Source organism: Odocoileus virginianus, chromosome 20, assembly GCF_023699985.2.
Source record: "Odocoileus virginianus isolate 20LAN1187 ecotype Illinois chromosome 20, Ovbor_1.2, whole genome shotgun sequence".
In the NCBI taxonomy this organism is placed as follows: Eukaryota; Metazoa; Chordata; class Mammalia; order Artiodactyla; family Cervidae; genus Odocoileus; species Odocoileus virginianus.
The window spans coordinates 40,547,110-40,559,938 of record NC_069693.1 but is presented as its reverse complement, the minus strand read 5'-3'; the positions used below and the strand labels follow the sequence as shown (position 1 = coordinate 40,559,938).

General features: G+C 43.3%; 1 long non-coding RNA gene across 9 annotated transcripts in view; it reads left to right on the top strand.

Moving 5' to 3' along the window:
- The window catches only part of LOC110139726 (uncharacterized), a 78,776-nt gene that overhangs the window by 35,113 nt on the left and 30,834 nt on the right, over window positions 1-12,829 (top strand). For 6 of the 9 annotated variants that reach the window (XR_011482232.1, XR_011482237.1, XR_011482240.1 and 3 more), the window contains one exon: window positions 3,514-7,844. The exons of the other annotated variants lie outside the window; for them this stretch is intronic. This is a non-coding gene — a long non-coding RNA (uncharacterized lncRNA). Of the gene's footprint in view, window positions 1-3,513; window positions 7,845-12,829 lie in introns of those variants that run through there. 9 annotated transcript variants of the gene reach the window in all.

Genomic DNA, 12,829 nt, shown 5'->3' with positions numbered 1-12,829 from the left:
TGTCTAAGTCCCTTGGACAATTACCCAGGGACGGTTGGAAAATGCAGAAATAATGGCCAGGGCCGGGATTACCAGCTGTATCAAAAGGCTTAACTGCTCACCCCAGAGACTCCTGAGCGCCAGAGAAAAAACCCCTAAGAGGAGGTTTGCATCGCCTTCAAGGGATTGCAAGCTGCTGGTGGGGAGGGGGAGAGCCTGGGGACTGTCTTCCTGTGCATTTAGTCAGTACCCCTGAACCCCACAGCAAATGGAGAAAGCAAAACTTTGAAATTTACAAAAAACCAGCAGATAATTGGGCCTCAGAAAGCCAATGAAGTCCCTTATTTATAATCCCAAGATCTCCTCCAAATGTAGGCCAGGGAAGTAATTGTTTTGAAAGTAAATGGAAGATCCGAGATAAGACTGAAATCAGTAGTATCCATCTTGCCACCACCCAAGGTGGGTTCTTTTTGATGATTTAGAAAAACCATGCTCATTTGTTATAGAAAACAAGCAAAAGCTTCCTGAAAAATCTGACCATCCTTTTTCAGTAAAGTTCAAACTTAACCCAAAATGTTGAAGGATGCGCTCACAAGAGTAGGGTTGAAGATCTTTTGAACAAAGATGTGGGAAATTGTAGATTTTTAGAACCTGAAAGCTCTGTAGTGATGGTCAGAGGGTATATTTAGGATAAATATTTTTAAGTCAGGGTTTTATGCCTATAATCTAAGTTTCTCAACTTATATTTAGTCCAAACTTCTTTTTAAAGTAATTCCATCTCTTCTGATTCTGCACCCTTTCATAGACCCAGGAGGAAGTTTAGTTGACTCTTCAAATGGTAAAGCCTATTTTGCAAATCCCTTTAAGATATGCTAATGTATATGGGCTGATTATTAAGATAAATACCTTCTGCTGGAAACTGAAGTTAATTATAATATATGTAATTAGTCACTGGTCAGCCTAGAAGTTATAATTTATTGTCCCCTAATTTGCATTTATTATCAAAGATATTTAATTTAAAGGAATTAAAAAAAAATAGCCTGATTTGAGTGGTTATGGAGATGGTGGGCATTTAGTAAACTTCAAAACTCTTTTTTTTCTCTCCCCAAACTTTTCTAGACCTATTATATACAATTTCAGGAAATAACACACCAACATTAGGAGATGACTTGTGCTGCTTGATTAAAAAAAATCAGAAAGCCATTTTTGTAAGAAAGAACACAGTATTCTCTTCCTAATCCTCATTTTTGGAACACTAGGTAAGCTTGTGTGATAAGAGGGTCCAAGCTCAAGTAGAATTAGGGAGCTTGTGTGATGAGGATGACTTTTGTGTCAGTGTTGATTGGGAGGAGGAGATAAAGGAAAATATTAGATGCTTTTCCTTTCAGATTATAATTTCTTCTAGATAATGTAAAAGAGACCAGCAGTTGGCCACAGCTACAGCTTTTATATAAAAGGAGAATCGCATGCCATTTCACAAAATATGTTTCCATAAAGCTCCGCTGACCTTTCAAACATATTATTTCTGTGATCTTTTATCTGATTCCTGCTCTATCAAGACTCTGAGCTCCCTCTGCCACATAGGAGTGACTTTCTGGTGTTCCTTTCCCTCTAAATTAAAGTTTGTGCTGAAGTGGGGCTGCTTGGCACAGAGAGAAGGCAGCTCTCATCTCTGTCTCCTCCTGGGAGCCCTCTTTTTTTAATCAAGGAGGCCTCTGATTGACTTGGCGGTGAGTTGCTCTGAGGTGTGTCCATGGCAGACAGCAACACCACTGAGATATCAGACTTTTCTCTCTTGAGAGGAAGGGACTGTCCATCTAGGCTGATGTCCCTGAGAATATACCTTTTGAGTTTGTATGTTTTCTGATCCAGAACATCCTTGAGCCGTGTGGACATTGTTTTCGAACTCTCTGAATGCTGACATTCCTTAGAGGTCAGAAATGGGGCTATTTGGTTTCATGACTTTTTATAAATCGAAGGATAGTTGGTTTACAATGTTGTGTTACTTTCTGCCATTCAGCAGGTGATTCAGTTATACATATATAGGGTTTCCCAAGTTGTTCAGTGGTAAAGAATCCACGTGCCACTGGAAGAGAAACAGGAGACGCAGGTTTGATCCCTGGGTCAGGAAGATTTTCTGGAGTAGGGAGTGACAACCCACATATACCATACAGTAGTTGTCTTTCTTTTTGACTTATTTTCCTTAGTATGATAATCTCTGGGTCTGTCCATGTTGCTGCAAGCGGCATTATTTCATTCTTTTTAGTGGCTGAGTTATATTCCACACACACCACATCTACTTTATCCATTCATCTGCCAATGGACATTTAGGTTGTTTCTATGTCTTGGCTACTGTGAATAGTGCTGTTATGAATACTGGGATGCATATGTTTTTGAATTAGAGTTTTGGATCTCATAACTTTTTAAAGAGTGAAACATGGTCAGATTGGGTGTGACTTGAACTATTCTTCCTGTGGATAGAAATTCTGTTCTCTTATTGAAGGAGAAGTTGGAGGTAAGGATGGTAGACACTTTCTTCTAGGACAAGACCTCAAACTACCCTTCTGGGTTCCTAAGGGAGCAGCTTTTTGGTTGGTGGGATAAATAGTCCTGAACATCATGAAGCACAGTGGGGCATCTCCCAGTCATTTCTGCAAAGGGCCCCTTGGCTTCCCGTCTGCTCAGGAAGCCCTGCTGTGCAGCAATAATCAAGAGGGGGATGGGTACAACCAGGGGGTGCATTAACTGCAGAGAATTTTAAAGCAACCACCAACTAAAAGTGTTCCCCTGGTATTATCACCATGTGTGCTAAGTTGCTTCAGTCGTGTCTGACTCTTTATGATCCCATGGACGATAGAACTCCAGGCTCCTCTGTCCATGGGATTTTCCAGGCAAGAATACTGGAGTGGGTTGCCATTCCCTTCTCCAGGGGATCTTTCCAACCCAGGGACTGAACCCACGCCTCCTGCATTGGCAGGTGGGTTCTTAATCACCACCACAGAGAGTATTTCAGCAATGCACACCTCAGCTCTGCATGGGGGATGGGGGTTGATAATGAGTTCTGGTCAGATCCCCATCTTCAGGTCAGGACACCCCCACCCCAGCCACTGAGAGCATTGGCTGCCAATGGCTCAGGGCTGCCACCTTCCCTGTAAACTTACACCTATTCTTCCCTGAGCAGCTCATGGCCAGTAGATAGCCAATTCCCCGGGGGCTGATAGCCCTAGGGGACAGTTCACCATTCAGAGTGCCCACCTCCACAGACCATGCTTAGACCCAGCTCCAGACCACAGCCTTGCTCAATGCCTTTCCTTTCTCCTTCCTGCTCCTTTCGCCTCCTCCAAATACTCCCTCCAAAGAGCCCATGCCTTCAGATCCCTTTCTCAGGTGGGGCTTCCAGGGAACCCTCCCTAAGTCATTTGACTTCCAGGCAAGAATGCTCTGCATGACCACCAAACTTGGCCTCTGATTTCCCCAGGTCCATCTGCAATCCCAAACAGTCCATACTTCTCATTTCTCTCTCTCCACCTGTAGATGCCAGATGTACTTCCAATACAACTATGCACTTTTCAAGTGCCTGCAGTGACATCCATGGGCCTGGAGAGTCATAGAACCCCACGTTCCCTTGAAGATGCTAGATTTCTTTTCCCAAGGACTGTTTGAAGGTTGTAACCAGCCTCGGAGCAGGATAACATGAGTTTTGTGCCCAACAGACCAGACTGCCATTTAGTTTATGTACAATAGCAGGCAAAAGGCTCAGGCCAATGCCATTCTCACCCAGCTGGTGAGGAGAGCCAGCATGGAAATCAGGAACTCCATTCCAGAGTCCCTGCTTTAAGCAACTGTTGTGATTAAAGAGTGCAGTGGATATTTGAAGTGCTTAGCACAGTCCCTGACTGCTCCTGAAATGATAGCAATGAAGATGATTATCCCGTTGATGAGATGATGAAGATGATGATGGCAACAAGGTTGAGAGAATAAGATTTGCACATTTAGATAACAGAAGATAAGAGAACAATGGACATCCCATGAATTCTTCCCTGGCTCCTCTTGATGAGACAAAAAAGAAACCAAAGCCTTGGGCCCCTGGAATGAGCACTGGTCTTAGTGTCAGAAGATCTTGGTGTCAGATTCAGACTTTGGATTGGTTGCCAACTTTGGGAGAATTCTATAAAGTGGGCAGAGATGTCAGGATTAAATGGAAAGAGATCCTGGGTACAAGGACTTAGCATGATAGGTACGGAGCTGATGTCTGATGGCTAGAAACATACCATGTCTTGGGAGAGGATATAAGGGTGACTCTGGAGAGGATATAAGGGTGACTCTGGAGAGAAGCAGTGCAAGGCAGCTCTGTCACTGATGGAGCACCTGCAGGGAGTAGGTCAGCGTACCTGAAGAATTCCTGGGTCTCCAGTGGATGTGGCTCTGTTGGCGCTTATGACAAGGACCTGGTGATTTCCTTGACTTTGTAGTGGCCCTTCCTCTGCACTTCAGGGCTCTCTGCTATTCCCAGGTCCTATTTTCACATGTTTGACCTCATCCTGAAGGTAAGCACCCCATACAAATGCCCAGGAAGGCCAGGATTTCAGTCTGTATTATTCATTAGTACACTTCCCATCACCTGACATATACTCAACATTCAAGAAATATTGTTGAGAAAATAGACCTTATCAAGAACCAGGACTGAAGGTGGCAGGAACAAGCATTCCACTAGGAGCCAGGAGGCCTTCAAATGTGTCCTTTCTCGGCTCTGAGGCTTTGGAAGGCTCACCTGAGCCCTGTGGATTTTGTTCATCTGCTATATCAGTGACATCATGTCTACTGAACAGGGCTGGAATAATGCCTATGGAATCTTACTGAGTCTTTGAATTGTAAGAGATATGAAATTGACTTGAAAAGGACAATTTAAGAAAATGTAGTTAGTCTTAGAATTTACTGAGATAATATTTCTAGAAAATATGCTGCAAATATTTTTCTCTTAGAAACTTAAAAACAACTTTCCAAATAAACTCTTGAATTACAAAGTCAAAACTGAAATAATAAACTATTCAGAAATTAAAGGTACCATGTACCAGATGTGACCTTGGGATGTGGCCAAAGTAGTGCTCAGAGAACAATTTATAGCCTTAAATTGACTTATCAAAGCATAAGATTAAAAATGTGAACATTCAACTCAACAAACTAGAAAATAAACGTGTGAAAGTCGCTCAGTCATGTCAAACTCTTGGCAACCCCAAGGACTATTCAGTTCAGTTCAGTCGATCAGTCGTGTCCGACTCTTTGCGACCCCATGAATCGCAGCACGTCAGGCCTTCCTGTCCATCACAAACTCCCGGAGTTTACTCGAACTCATGCCCATCAAATCGGACTATACAATCCATGGAATTCTCCAGGCCAGATTGCTGGAGTGGGTAGCCTTTCCCTTCTCAGGGAAAATAAACACCACCACCAATAACAAGAAAGACACAGTAAACACACACATATACACACACAAAGGAAGAAAAACATTTTCAGTAGAATGTTTTCATAAAAAGTCTTACAATAGTTGAATGAGTTTATATCGGGAGAATTTCTGAAAGTGGTCATGAATTGACACATTTTCCACTAATCAATAGTTTGCAATTATATATTGCCTTTATGCAGAATAAGAAGTTTTCTACAGGATATAGCCAGTCTTTAATGAGCAGTCATGCTTTATTTTATTCAGATCATCCTTAGAAAAGTGCCAGTTGAAGAAGATGGAAGGGACTGTGGTGGATCTGACAGGTCCTAGAGAAAGCAGAAGGCTCATTTGGTCTCTTGACCAAGCAAAGAGCATGTGAAGAAGCATGTTGCTGAGTGAGTCATTTTATACAATATGGTAGCAGCATTAGTGAGGCCCTGGAGGCGTGAATATAAAATGCAGGGTCCTGTGGGGAGCGGGGACCCTGAGACCCTGGCTGGGATTTCCAGGGAGGTAGATTTCTAGGTATGTAGAGGGTCAACAGGCTTCCTAGGTAGCTCAGTGGTACAGAATCTGCCTGCCAGTGTAGGAGATGCAGGAGACGCAGATTTGAAACCCGGGTCAGTGACGATCCCCTGGAGGAGGAAATAATAACACACTTCAGCATTCTTGCCTGGAGAATCCCAGGGACAGAAGAGCCTGGTGAGCTACAATCCATGGGATTGCAAAGTCAGACATGACTGAGTCACTGAGAACATATGCATGCAGAAGGGGAACAAAGTCCATTTGATGATTAGTCTGATAGGAGACCAGACTCTCACCTCCCTAGGGACATCATATCGACTGGATGTTGGTGTCTGGAAGGCACTGGAAAATCCTCTCTGGGTTTTTCTTCTGGAGCAAAGAAGGCCTCACATTCTCAGTTCTTTAAAGTAACACCTGACTCTGGACTCCTTGCCTTTTTTTCTGATGTGGACCATTTTTAAAGTTTTTCTTGAATTTGTTACAACACTGCTTCTGTTTTATGTTCTGGTTTTTTGGCCCGGAGATATGTGGGATCTTAGCTTCCTGACCAGTGACTGAACTCACACCCCCTGCATTGGAAGGCGAAATCTTAACCGCTGCACCATCAGAGAAGTTCCCTGGCTTTTGTTCTTAAAGCAACTTAAAGAATAGTTGAACACCTTGCGTTGGTATTTCCTCTGTATTTTGGACAGTGCCTGCACCTTCTCTCCTGCCCAGAGGAAAGAACCAGGAAATAGGAAGATTTCCAAGCCAAAGTCTGCAACTCATCCATGGGGCTGCAGGATCATGCATATTGCCGACTGGACTCAGGACCCCTGGAGTCTCCTATGGCCCACAAATGCCTTGAACTAAACATACTGCAGGGATGCTGACATCTATAAACTTATGAGTCCAATGAGGTCTCCACTGATATTCAACTTCTTGAAGCCTTCTTTTGCTCTTTGTGTTTTTTATTGTAAAATGGGCAAAATGATCGTGTCTACCTGTCTTAGTCCTAGTTCATTCAGGCTGCTCTAACAAAATATCACAAATAGTAAGGTGGCTTTTAAATGAGCCATTTATTTCTCATAGCTCTGGAGGCTGGAAGTCCAAGGCTGGGGTCCAGCATGGTTGGGTGAGGGCCCTCTTCTGGGTTGTAGATATCTCAGTATATACTTATGAGGGTAGAAAGGAACAGCAGAAGTGATTTATCAGGAGACTGCTTATATAAGGCACTAATACCATTCATGAGGGCTATACCCTCCTGATTTAATCACCTCTCCAGTGCCTCACCTCCTGATACCATCACCTTGTGTGTACGTTTAGTCACTCAGTCATGGCCGACTCTCTGTGACTCCATGGACTGTAGACCACCAGCCTCCTCTGTCCATGGAATTTTCAAGAATTTTCAAGAATAGTGGAGTGGGTTAACATGCCTTCTCCAGGGATTCTTCCTGACCCAGGGACTGAATTTGCGTCTCTTTCATCTCTTGCACTGGCAAGCGGATTCTTTACCACTGCGCCACCGTCACCTTGGGGGCTAAGATTTCCACATATGAACTTTGAGGGGACACAAGCATTCAGGTCATAGTACTACTTCAAAGACTGCTATAGGTTTTCCATGAGGAGATTATAAAGCATTTCAATGAATGTCTGGTTTATGCCAAAACTCAAACTAAATGGTGGCTGTCTGTGACTTTCCATTTTTGTGCCCATTCTCTCATTTTGAAAAGAGGAAAAACAATAAATAACCCTCATACCCTACTTCAGAATGGAGTTTAAATATGTAACGTTGGGAATTCCCTGGTGGTCCAGTGGTTAGGACTCTGCTTTCACAGCTGTGAGCCTGGGCTCAATCCATGGTCGGGGAACTACGATCCTGCAAGGTGTGCCAAGATAATAAAAAATTTAAAGAATACTTAAGGTTGATCCATATGAAATTGTCAATATTTGATCATTTTGACCTCTACAAACTGCAACTTCTTGTGTGCCAATCTGATGACATGTGGTATGTCAATTTATATCTATAGAGCCTTATAACCAGTTACACATATGAGTGGTTGCTTCTCTTTCTAGTTCCATTGTGAAACACATCTCAGAAAAATGACTAGACTACACCTATGGGACTTTTTTTTCTCTCTTTGTTTCATTTTATAGTCTTCTTCACCTCTCCCCAGAACTTGTCCATCATCATATTTCACAGAACTCTGGAAGGGCAAGCTCTGTTCATCAGAAATATCCCACTGGAGAGAGTAGATTTGTTATTTTCTGTGTTAAGTTGTTAATTGATTTGATAATTGCCTGGGAGACACACAGAGACATACACATACACAAAACAAATGTCAGGCCACACACTTTTCTCTCGACAGTAAGATGAAGATGTTTTAGTTATTGGAACTCAGATGTCACCTAGAAGAATAAGAGGAGGTACCGGGAAAAAAAGAGGGGAGTGGAGCCGACAGGGCGGGGGGAGGCAGGCCATCCCTCTTGGTTATCAAGCGAAATGACTCCCCAAATATGACAATAAATCACTGCAGGAATCAATCAGACGGGAGGCCACTGCTCCACGCTGATAATGCATCAATCAATATTTAATGTTTACACTTTAATTAATCCACACATGGGAAGCATTCTTTCAGTGACAAAAATAAAGGGATGAGAAATAAAACACCTTTTATATCAAGGAGTGGTGAGGGCACTGCCTATCTGGGTGGCTTTGATTGGAGCTGTCATTGATCACCTTGAATCTCGCCCACCTCTGAGTCACATTTGGATAGAAAGCTAATATGGGGGAGGGGTCCAGAGGTGTCAGAACTGACCGGGCAGACTGTGACTTCGTCTAAACTGCCGCAGACCATGGATTCCTGAGAAGGCAGAACAAAGCCAGGGCAAATACTGGATTCTACACGCTGGTTACATCTTCTCCCCAGAAAAGATTTCTGTCTGCAGATAGTGATATATAACTCTGGAGGAGGCAGGGTGATCAGGAAAGACATTTTTCCCTCTGTTTTGAAGAGTCCAAGTGTTGTCCTGGACACACGGATTCCAGTCTCAACCCCAGGACTGTTTTTATAACATTCATAGCCCATTAGCATGCTTTTCACAGTCTGCCCTACCTCTTTCAAACATTTAAAAATACCCACACCTCACATTCATTCTAATTCATATACAACTGCATGTGAATCACTTCGAGCTGAGGTTGACTAGTTGATCTCATACTATATTTGGTAGACATTTAAGCAAATGTATATTACATTTGGTTTTGTAGATTTCTTTTTATATTTTGGAGCCAATGCCTTTTGTCTTGGGTCTCAAGCATTTTGCAGGCCCTTGAAAAGTACACAGGCTGTATGTGTAACTGTAGTTCTATTTGAGAAAATGGCTTGGTAGACAATGTAGGATTAAAAATATTTTTATTTATTTGGCCGTGGCAGGTGTTGGTTGCGGCACGTGCAGGCTTTGTTGCTGCGATGCCCAGGGCTTAGGTGCCCCGCGGCATATGGGATCCTAGTTCCCCAACCAGGGGTCAAGCTTGCATCCCCGGCATTGGGAGGCTCTTAACTGCTGGGCCACCAGAGAAGTCTGGGTAATGCTGGATTTTGACCCTCGAAAACCACCATACGCTAACTTGCTTCAGTCGTGTCTGACTCTGCAACCCTATGGACTGTGGCCCACCAGGCTCCTCTGTCCATGGGATTCTCCAGGCAAGAATACAGGAGCGGGTTGCCATTTCCTCCTTCAGGGGGTCTTCCCAATGCAAGGACTGAACCTGCATCTCTTGTGTCTTCTGCATTGGCAGGCAAGTTCTTTACCACTAGTGCCACCTGGGAAGTCTCAAAAATGACTCAACTTTCCTTTTTGGAGCGTAGCAGTGAAGTGAGGATGTGCTTGAGCCTGTGTTTAGTCACTCAGTCGTGTCTGACTCTTTGAGACCCCATGGACTGTAGCCCACCAGGCTCTTCTGTCCATGGGAATTCTTCAGGCAAGAATACTGGAGTGGGTTGCGATGCCCCCAACCCAGGGATCCAGCCCAGGTCTCCAGCATTACAGGTGGATTCTTTCCCACCTGAGCCACTAGTGAAGCCCAAGAATACTGGAGTGGGTAGCCTAGCCCTTCTCCAGGGGATCTTCCTGACCCAGGAATCAAATTGGGGTCTCGTGCATTGCAGGTGGATTCTTTACCAGCTGAGCTAGCAGGGAAGCCCCAAGTGAGAATACTAGATGGAAACAAAAGCAGGAATCTTGGTTTGAGTTCCCCCCAGAAGTAGATTCTGAGATAGGATTTTGAGAGCAAGTAGTTTTTAAGTGACACAGGGAAGGAAAAGCAGTGAAATAAAAATAGGGTGGTCAGTGTGGGTAAGAGAGACTCGGTCCCACTGAGAACTTGGAAAGTCAGAGCAGAAGAGTCATTTCAGTTGAACCTTCTGGTGGGAGAGAAAGCTCTATTTATCCTCTAACTCCCGTCTGCTCTTAAGTGAGGGCTGCTTTTGGAGGGATTCATAGCCCACCACTCCCCACTCCCAAGGCCAGATGAAGAGACCCTGAGTGGAGAATCAGGTCTTCTTAACTGAGACGCCTTCAGCTTACAAAGTGGAACAATGGCAGGATACGGGCACACACCAACTGTGGCCATTATACCAGGCCAGATAAGTAATGCCTGACAAGGATTCTGACTGTAAAGTGTAAAAACAAAAATCACGAATGTTTCAAACCAAAACGTTTTAGTAACTGTCATCTTCTCAGCATGTCCAACTCTGTTAAAGCTTCATACAGTTCTAGAAGGCAGCTTGCTCTGCTAGCTGAGCATTGAATTAACTCATTTAGGGGCTGTGTGTGAAAAGTATAGAGTCACACTCACACTAAGAGGCAAGAAGTGCATATTATGTGAGGCATGAAGAAACGGAGGATGACAGTTCTCTTTCTCTACCTCTGCTAAGCTTGATGAGTTGGCTTTCAGCAAAGTCAATTCTTCTATGATGCAATTCTGTATCTATTTACATACTCCACTCCCCTAATGTAAGAACTACACTACCCCTCCTATGTCCAACTCAAGCAGAATAAGATGATAGTGGTTCTTTGTGTAGAATGCATATTACAGCTGCCTGATGCTGGCTGTATTGATTTAATTTTTCCTCTTTTACGTTTAAACTATCTGCTCCTGCACCCCAACCTCCCCTGCAATTTACTCAGTTTCCCTCCCCTGTATCTGTCATTGATTTCAACATGCTTCTCATTTGTTGAATAGAATGTAATTTCAAAAGTCTCCCATTACAGGTCCAGTCTGTGTTACTCTGAGTTTGAAAAACTCTGTTATGAGGTTCTTTAGTTTCAGATAATAGAGACAAGCCTCCATTAACTTAGGCAAAAAGAAAAGGAATAGGGAAGGGCAGCTGGCTAGACCCAGAGCATCCCTGGTGATCTCAGCCATGACCTAGCTTTCTCAAGGGCAGCCACACTATGGCCAAACTCCAAACACCTGTGTCTGTGTATCTCTCCTTAAGAATCAAGCTCCTGAGATAGACCCTTTGACTGACCTTGGTTAGCCTCTGTTCTCTTGGTGGCCAAGACTGAGTGAGGTGGCATGCTGTCCCTTTGCAAAAAGAAAAGATGGATGCTATACCCAGAAGGAGAGGTAAAGTAATACCCAGCGGACAAAAGCAAAGAAGCCATGATGTCTGCCACTGGTTTTGTACCACTTTATATAAAAGAAAACTTTAACTGAAAATGCATGCTTTTTTTATTCCCTCTACTTTTTCTTTTCAATTTTGAAATTAGCATATACATATTCACAAGGATCTTTAAAAGCTCATAGAAGATTAGACGTACAAGAGAGCAAGAGCTGGGAAAGGAAATTGAAACATTATTGAGCACTGGATACACACCAGGCCCTTTTATATCTAGAAAGTTCTGTTGTATAAGCTCTTCTTTTCCTAGTAAATTTCTTGACTCCTGAATCTTTTAGAACAAAGATGTACAGTATTTCCCTCTTGAGAATTCTTCTATACTCTTTAAATTGTTCAAGAACCTCATAAGATTACTTGAGGCCAGAGGTTTCTCAACCTAGGCCAACTTTGCTCTTTCATTCCCCAAGGATATTTGGCAATGTCTACAGACCAGTTTGGTCATTACTGGGTGGGGGGAGGGGATAAACTGCTATTGGCATCTAATTAGTAGAAACTACAGATGTATCTACACATCTTACAATGCACATGATTGCCTCCTACTAATGTACTTAAGGCCAAAATTGAGAAGCCACACTTTAACCCAAGGAGGTTGGTTCCAGTACAAACATCAAGCAAAGACAGAATTGACGAGTTAGTCAATAAATTACTGCTGGTACTTATCCTTTGTCGGCAAAGGTCCATATAGTCAAAGCTATGGCTTTTCCACTAGTCCTGTACAGATGTAAAAGTTGGACCATAAAGAAAGCTGAGTACTGAAGAATCAATGCTGTCAAATTGCAGTGCTGGAAAAGACTCTTGAGAGTCTCTTGGACAGCAAAGAGATCAAACCAGTCAATCTAAAGGAAATCAACCCTGAATATTCTTTGGAATGACTGATGCTGAAGCTCCAATACTTCAGCCACATGATGCAAAGACCCTGATGCTGGGAAAGATTGAAGGGAGGAGGAGAAGGAGACAACAGAGAATGAGATGGTTGGATGGCATCACTGACTCAGTGGACCTGAGTTTGAGCAAACTCTGGGAGATGGTGAAGGATGGGGAAGCGTGGTGTGCTGCAGTCCATGGGGTTGCAAAAGAGTCAGACATGACTGAGCAACTGAAGTGAACTGAAATGAATACTTATACTTGCATCTTTGAGTCACTGTTGAAGATGGTCCAATGCAGTCTGGTAACTATTCATTCTGGTAAGAATCTGTGCTGATACTCAGTGATACCCTTT